The following is a 7,965-nucleotide window of genomic DNA, read 5'->3' on the forward strand; positions in this document are numbered from 1 at the left end:
CTTTATTTATTTATAACATTAATTGAAAATGGATATTATAGGTGTAAATAATGTTTATAAACATAATTTTTTAAAACAAAACGTTATTTAAAAACCCAGAAAACCTATTTTAAAACTTTATTTGTCATTGAAATTTGGCTAAAAATGCTAAAGCGATTTTCTTTCGGTAAGAAAAATGGTAATCAGAATAAAAGAAAATGGTCATGATTCATGAATCCATAATCTTCAAAAATGAAATAATAATAATAATTTTCTTCTTTATGAAATTTATCTATTTCCAACTTTTCCCTCCCTACGTTATCAAATGAGATGAGTGATGCACTGTAAATGTGATGAAATAATGGTATGAAATTGCGGTGGTGAATTATGCGTTGCACATGCAAGTTTTCCTAGTAAAACCCAAGTATAAATCTTACTAGGTTTCCTTGTAAATCCAGGGTCGAACACAGGGACTACTGATACACTATGCGTTAACGAATTTTGATTTATTTGCGGTGGCAAAAACAAATAAGTTTGGTTGGTGTTATGTTTAAGTATAAATTTTATGTGACGGAATTGAGTAAAAAGTTGATGACAGTGAAAGTTACAATGAGTATGCGAGGAACGGATTGAGAAGAGATTTAGCTAACACTTCCTAAGATTGCGTTCAAGCTATGCGATCATGCTATATACACACAACAGCATGTCATCTCTTAATACAAATGTCATAGTTCCTATTTCTATGACACATGTGATGTATACGATAATGTCGATAGGACTTATGTCTAAGCTTTTATTCTTGTCTATGCGACGATGAATGATACACACATACACAAGGTGACCGCATACTATCATATCCTATTTCTAGGGTGCATGCAATGCATAACAGCAAACAGATCTTATCTCTAAGTTTCTATCTCTTGCTTATGCGGTTCTAATCTGACTCTCTCAAACCTAGATTCTAATCTGACTCTCTCAAGTCTAGGTTCTTTCTTTAGACTACTCTCTCAAACATCTCTAAAGGGTGAAAGGCACATACATGAGACAAGATGATCATATAAAGTGAAGATCTTAGGTCATGCTAGCTAAGTACTTCTTAACCCATTTGAAAATTTAGCTACTCATGCGAAATGTGAAGAGATTGAACAAATGTTGGGATGAGAATTCCATCCTATAGATAAAGTCAGAATACAAAACAATAATGGAAAGTAGGGATAAGAAGCCCGGTAGCAATGTCTTGCTTCCCGAGACTTTTACACTGTTTTTTTACTCTACTCTGTCCAAAAGAATATCCTTGCTTTTGCAAGTGTTGACCCTCTCTTTGTTTGTAGCGCCTTTCAGCAGTCTTTCGAGCTATCAAGGAGTGATCTTTTGGCGTCTTCTTCTCTTTGCTCACCTCTGCCTTCTAAGTATATGAATTACAGACTAACGACTATCTATTTGTATATGATCTATCTTCTATGTATATGGGGAATTGTGTAGAATTCGAACTCCTTTAATGATTGTGGTCTTCGGTATTTATAGAGTTCAAGGTGAAGAAGCTTTTTCTTTTAATGATTGCAATGATGGGAGGTCATTAAATCTTCTGTCTGATGCGCCGATTAATGGTCACCGAAAAGTTGAATGTACTTGCTACAGTATGTCGTTAACGGCTTGTCAACTAAATTCAAATTTGACCGTCATCAGCTTTCTGTCTTATCATGATTTATTAAGCTTTCTCCTTGATGCACCATCTTTATGCGGCCATCTTCTTGAGCATCTTCTCATGAACGCATACGATCGCATGGCTTTGCGATCGCAATCTTTTAGTGCGCGCAGTTGTCGAATCCCTTGGATCGCAATTTACTTTGCGCCATGCATTTTTCCTACACAAAATAAGTGAATTAGCTGTTTTTATGCGATGGGCGCATGCGATCGCAATATTCTCAGTTTAATGCATTTGGACACGATTTTGTATATCTTTACCGTCGCATTCTCTCATTGTTTTACACCTTTGCGCTGTAATAACGTGCATTTCTGCCCGTTATCAATGAGTGAAGGGAAATTCGGGCCAATGACCTAATATCTAAGCCCATAATGCCATAAACATGTACCTGAAATGACCTGATTTTTTTAAAAAACTATCAATTGATCTTTTGCTGACGTCTTGACGACATGACATTACAAGAATTACCTCTGATAATTGTCTTGCTCTCACTACATGGTTCTCGCTCTCGTTGTCTGTCTATCTTCCATCGTGATGTGATTGTTTGTCACTGTACGATTGATTTGACAATTTTCACGAAATCATTTGTCTACAACTTAAAATCGTTAACACACAGCAAACATGTAATGGCGAATTCTTTAAAATCTAAACTTCATTTGAACGGAGTTTTTTGGAATCAAATGGAGTTTTCAGAACAGAACGAACTTTTCTTGACGTGGTTTCATTGGTGTTTGTAGGAACGTGGTCTTATAAAAGGTATGTAAAATAGCATAACGAGAAAGGGGTGTGAAAAAAAGCGACAACGAGAAAGGTGGAGAGAGAGAGCAAGAGAGAGCAACAATGAGAACGAGAGAGAGTGACAACGAGAGGCACAAGAGCGAGAGCAATTGAGAGCAAAAGCAAGAGAGATCCATGTGTATTAAACGATATTCATCTGCTTAATAAAAAATATTCTCTTGTTTTGTAGGATAACAGAAAAATGTCTACTAATTCAATACGGAGGTGATTGGGATGTGAACCAAAATTTGTATTATAGAGGCAAGTTAAACGAAATTATTATGCCTATTACATTAAAATATGAAGAACTTAAAGCTCACATTTGTAGGTTTGCAAATTTAAATTGCTCAAAGTTTGATGTTGTTATAAGAATTAAATATAAGCTTGGCTATGAAGTTCTTCCACAGTACATACGAAATGACGATGATGTTCGTTTCCTTCTTCTCCGAGAAGATCTTTGTAGAGTTCAATTATATGTAACGTTGAAATCGAACCATGACAGAAATGTGAATATGAGTTATGATGGTACAGAGGTAGACAGACAATACGAGGTATCATATGAGCTTAATCGGGAAGAAGGTGATATTCCATTGTCTATAAACACCCAACCATCAACAAAAAATGACAGCATTCATGCATGGGACTTGGAAAGAGAAACTCAATGTAACGGACATGTGCTTGGTAATAAGAGATTAGGAGGACTTACTTCAATGGATTGTGATCCTTCAGAAGAGCGTGATCCTTTCGTGATTGATAATGAGAGATCAACGTGATTGAATTTTATGGATTGTGGTCCTTCGGAAGAGCATGATCCTTTCGTGGTTGATAATAAGAGATCAGCAAGATTGAATTTTAGGGACTATGGTCCTTCAGAGGTGCGTAGACCTGCAGTGGTTGTTAATGAGAGATCAGTATGATTGAATTCCATGTCTTCATGTAGTAGAGGGGAATTGATTATGCCCGGTACCTCTTCATTTGAGACAGATGTTGAACTTGGTCAACTTTTTTTGAGTAAGAGTGACTTAAAAATGAGATTGTCTATTCTGTCCATAAACAATAATTTTGAATATAAGGTAAAGAAGTCGACTAAGTCTTTTTTTACTGTCAAATGTATCGAGGATAATTATAAGTGGAGCCTTCATGCAGTGAACATCTTAGGATGTGACATATTTAAGATTACGAAGTATATGCGGTCGCACACATGTTCTATTTTAATTTTAAATCATGACCATAAACAAGCAATGACTACGGTAGTTGGTGAACTAATCAAAGACAAGTTTCCAGGCATAGGACGTGTTTATAAACCTCATTACATCGTTGAGGATATGAGGGAAGAGTACGACGTAAACATTGTTCTCGCTAGGGGTACTCTAGAAGAGTTGTACGCTATTTTACATACATATGGTGAAAGGTTAAAAATAGAGAATCTAGATACAAGGTTTGAAATCGGCACATTATGGGCAGCTGTTGATATTTTTTGGTCAATAAATTGAAACACTCTGCACTATTGGACGTGTTATCGTATCTCGTTCTGTTTGGTGAACATGTGCCCACTTTTCAAGACCAATAACCTCCAAATATTTTGATACAACACCATTTCGAAAAGTACGTAGTTGGTCCCAATGTGATTGGAACTCTGACAGCGAAATGTCTTGGCTGCATCCTTGAACATCCCAATAATCGTACTGTCTTTAAAGTTGGAAAGAATATTATTTTCTATGTGGTATGTGCATAATCCATGAAATGTCGTAAGAAAAACTGCACAAATGACATTGTCAATAGATACCACTTGATTGGACATAAACACCAAGTTAGGGGGTTCTCTAATGGCACACTTTAAATTCAACATAAGCCACTTCTAAGCTCGATCAGTCTCATTGTCCACTATGGCATATACTAGTGGATATACTTGGTTGTACCATCCATAAAAACACCGATCAACATGTTCCCTTTGTATTTTTCTTTCAAATGTGATCCATCAACAATTATCATAGGCCGACAACTTGTAAAACCTCTAATACAATGCCCTAATGCCATAAATATGTACTTCAAATGCACATCAGTTTCAAGTTCGATTTCAAACCTTGTACCTAGATTCTCCATTTTTAACGCTTCACCATATGCATGTAAAACAACGTACGACTCTTCTGGAATACCCCTAGCGAGAGCATAAGCGGTTTCTCTTATACACCACGCCTTATTGTAACTTATGTTTACACTGTACTCTTTCCTCATATCCTCAATGATGTGACGAAGTTTATAAACACGTTCTATACCTGTAAACTTGTCTTTGATTAGTGCACCAACTACCGAATTGTTGCTTGTCTATGGTCATGATTTAAAATTCAATAGAACATGTGTGCGACCGCATATACTTCGTGATCTTAAATATGTCACACCCTGAGATTTTCACTGTACGAAGGCTCCACTTACCATTATCCTCGATATATTTGGCAGTAAACAAACACTTAGTTGACTTTCTTATCTTATCTTCAAAATTATTGTTTATAAACAGAATAGATAGTCTCATTTTTAAGTCACTCTTACTCAAAAAAAAGTTGACCAAGTTCAACATCTGTCTCAGATGAAGAGGTACCAGGCATAATCAATTCACCTCTACGACATGAAGACATGGAATTCAATCCTACTAATCTCTCATTAACAGTCACTGCAGGTCTACACACCTCTAAAGGACCACAGTCCCTAGAATTCAATCATGTTTATCTCTCATTGTCAACCACGAAAGGATAATGGTCTTTCGAAGGACCACAATCCATAAAACTATCATTGTCAACCACGAAAGGATAATGGTCTTTCGAAGGACCACAATCCATAAAATTCAATCCTATTGATCTCTTATTATCAACCATGAAAGGATCACGTTTGTCCGAAGGACCACAATCCATAAATTCAATCATGCTAATCTTTCATTACCAACCATGAAAAGATCATGCTCTTCTGAAAGACCACAATCCATTGAAGTAAGTCCTCTCGATCTTTCATTACCAAGCACAGGTCCGTTATATTGAGTTTCTCTTTCTAAGTCTCATGCATGAATGTTGTCATTGTTTATTGATAATGTTAATGGTTGAGTGTTCATAGACAATGGGATATCACCCTCTTCTCGATTAAGCTCATATGATACCTCGTATTGTCTGTCTACCCCTGTACCATCATAACTCATATTCACATTTTTGTCATGGTTCAATTTTAGCGTTACATATAGCTGAACTCTACAAAGATCTTCCCAGAAAAGAAGGAAGCGAATATCACCTCATTCCATATGTACTATGGAGGGGCTTCATAGTCAAGCTTATATTTAACTCTCATAATAACACCAAACTCTGAGCAACTTACATTTGCAACCTTATAAATGTTAAGTTCTTCATACTTCAATGTAATAGGCACAATAGTTTCTGTTAGCTCACCTCCAACATAGAAATTTTGGTTCTCATCCCAAACACCTCCGTTCGAATTAGTAGACACTTTACTATCATCCTACAAAGCAAGAGAACATTTTTTATAAAGCAGATGAATATCGTCTAATACACATGGATCTCTCTCGCTGTCGCTCTCAATTGCTCTCGCTCTCGTGACTCTTGTTGTCGTCTCTCGCTTTCGCTCTCGTGACTCTCGTTGTCGCCTCTCGCTCTCGCTCTATCTCACTCTCTCGTTGTCGCTCTCTCTCTCTCCACCTAAGTCGCTGTCTCTCTCTCCACCTAGGTCGTTGTCGCTCTCTCTCCACATTTTTCGTTGTTGTTCTTTCTCACACCCCTTTCATTATGCTATTTACATACCTTTTTTGAGACCATGTTCCTACAAACACCAATGAAACCACATTCAAGAAAAGTCCGTTCCGTTCTAAAAATCCATTTTGAGAACTTCGTTTGATTCCCAAAAACTCCATTCAAATGAAGTTTAGATTTTAAAGAATTCACCATTACATATGTGTTAACAATTTTATGTTGTAGACAAATGATTTCATGAAAATTATCAGAAAGTCAATTGACAATTTTTTAAAAAGCGAGGTTATTTTGCATTATGGACCCATATGCTAGGTCATTGGTCCAAATTTCCCATGAATGAAAGATGCCAAAACATAAGACGCCAACATTAAAGCCAAATTATTCTATTAACAATTGAAAACAAAGCACTAAAGAAATCAAAGTTTCGAAAGCATCAATGATTAAACCAAAGGAATATGCACCAACAAGAAAAAAAAAATTAAGCAAAAGAATCAATAATCAAACCAGAAGAAGGTCGACATTCACGACGGCGATCGCAAACTCGAGCATCTCAACAAGAACAGAATCAATCGCATCTTTCAACCAAATCGAACCACCAGAAACATACACAGACTACTAATCAATCAATCAACCAAAGTTACCAAATCCATGTCGGTCTCCAGTCTCTTCAACTTCACAAACTTCCTCCTCCTCTCCATCCTCGCTCTCTACTTCTCCAATGGCTTTCCGAACATCTTCAATCCCCAGCCGAACCAGACAAACCTCGTGATATACGTGCACGACTACTTCACCGGAGAAGACGCATCGGCGATCGCAGTCGGCGGGAGAAAAGGACCGGAATCGAGCGTTCTGGAGTTCGGAACCCTAATAGTGGTCGACGATCCGGTGACGGAAGGGCCGAGGATCGAGTCGAGAGAGATCGGGAGAGCTCAAGGTATGTATATAAACTCTCAATCGGACGGGAAAGGGCTGTATATGGTGTTCTCGGTGGTTTTCAGCGGCGGGGAGTTCAGCGGGAGTAGCTTGGAGATTCAGGGCCCCGATTTGTTCACTATGAAGGAAAGGGAATTTGGAGTGGTTTCGGGAACCGGTTTTTTCCGGTTCGTTAAGGGCTTTGGGATTATGCAAACCGAAAGTATGGATTTGGTTAATTTGAGAGCTGTTATTAAGCTCAATATTACGGTCAAGCACTACTGATTTTTATTTTTTATTTTATTTTCTTGTTTTTGTGAGTACGAAGCTCGAGGTTAAATGTAGACATGTAAATTTGAATTTTAACTCAAAGGGAGGAATATTTGCGTTTTAGCTATTCTTATATTGTTCTTTTTAAAAAGAAAAAAAAAAAGTTAAAACTACAACAAAAATTTTAGAAGGATTATATTTTTGATCTCTAAAGTTTAGATCGAATAACATTTTAGATCTTGAATTTTCATGTTTGAAATCCTAAGATTTGACTTTATTCAATAATTTTGGGGTTAATTTTGGTAATCTCTTCTTTCTAATTTAAAAAAGTTGATAGGAAATCGTCTAGTTTACTTATTTAGTTCCCCTTTGCTATATTTTTAGTTTAGTTTTATAATATCTATTTCTTTTTTTAAATAAATAAAAAAGGGAAACTTATGACTTTAGGAGTATTTTGGTCTCTATGGTCAGTTTACAGTCAATTCTTCTGTCTCCCTCCTATCATCATTCTCCTTCAATCTATCAATGGTCATCCCTTGTTGCCCCTCATTTTTTCTTTTCCTCCCCCTTCCTTTC

At 36.7% G+C, this 7,965-nt stretch overlaps 1 pseudogene across 1 annotated transcript; it reads left to right on the top strand.

Moving 5' to 3' along the window:
- The first annotated feature begins 6,194 nt into the window (after positions 1 to 6,194).
- On the top strand, positions 6,195 to 7,516 carry LOC120086323 (dirigent protein 11 pseudogene; annotated as a pseudogene). The gene has a single exon (XR_016527398.1). The product of XR_016527398.1 is annotated as a dirigent protein 11 pseudogene (transcript).
- Positions 7,517 to 7,965: the final 449 nt, after the last annotated feature.

The sequence above is a fragment of the Benincasa hispida genome, chromosome 1 (assembly GCF_027475165.1).
Source record: "Benincasa hispida cultivar pf3 chromosome 1, pf3_genome.v1.1, whole genome shotgun sequence".
Taxonomy (NCBI): domain Eukaryota; kingdom Viridiplantae; phylum Streptophyta; class Magnoliopsida; order Cucurbitales; family Cucurbitaceae; genus Benincasa; species Benincasa hispida.